Here is an 811-nt window from a genome sequence, read left to right as displayed (position 1 = left end):
CTCAAAAGCCTCAACTCTTCTATGGTCTTTTTTTATTCATTGTGCAACTTTCACACTCATTGAAAATACCATGGCATGGCTCAGGCATTCCTTAGTCCTCAAACTGACATCTTTGTTCTTGAACGCTTTGAAGAGGTCTTGTGCACTGTGTTTGGTTAATGCAATATGTCATTTGCTTTCATGATTACTGCTTCCATGAGTGTTGATTGTGGATCCAAGCAAAATGATGTCTTTGACAACTGTGTATAATTTCTGGCAAATTATTGACCTAGCACTAAACTTGCAAGAAGAGGGGACCCAGAATGGAAAGCAAGAAACAGAATTGAACTTTGAAAATACTGAGTTGAGATTTCTGTTGCTTACCACATAAGCAAATTTTTGTGGGACCAGAAAAGCAAATCTTTGTGGGACAGAAAAAATTTTCTTTCCCCCCAAAGCAAAGGGTAGGCTTGGACTGCCAACCTTGTGGTTGGCAGTGCAGTGTTTACCCTATGGAGCCACCATGCTCCCAATATAATCTTAACAATTCCATAAAGAAGAGAAATGTGACCCAAATAAAAGAAATTAACCCTGAGGTGACTCAAATGTTTCACTGAAACAGAAAATGACTTTACAGCCAGTATTGTGTTCCAGGGCTTAAAGGAAAATGCATACATAATGCCTACATACATGGAGACTCATCAAAGAGACAAATAATATAAGAAAAGAAATGGAACTTTAAGAGCCAAATAAACACAAAATCTTAGATGAAAATAACTTCAGAAGGCTTAAAAGGAGCCCTGGTATGGCACTATAGGACAGGCATTGGATC

Source organism: Chrysochloris asiatica, unplaced genomic scaffold, assembly GCF_000296735.1.
Source record: "Chrysochloris asiatica unplaced genomic scaffold, ChrAsi1.0 scaffold00105, whole genome shotgun sequence".
Taxonomy (NCBI): domain Eukaryota; kingdom Metazoa; phylum Chordata; class Mammalia; order Afrosoricida; family Chrysochloridae; genus Chrysochloris; species Chrysochloris asiatica.
This window is presented reverse-complemented; position numbering follows the sequence as displayed.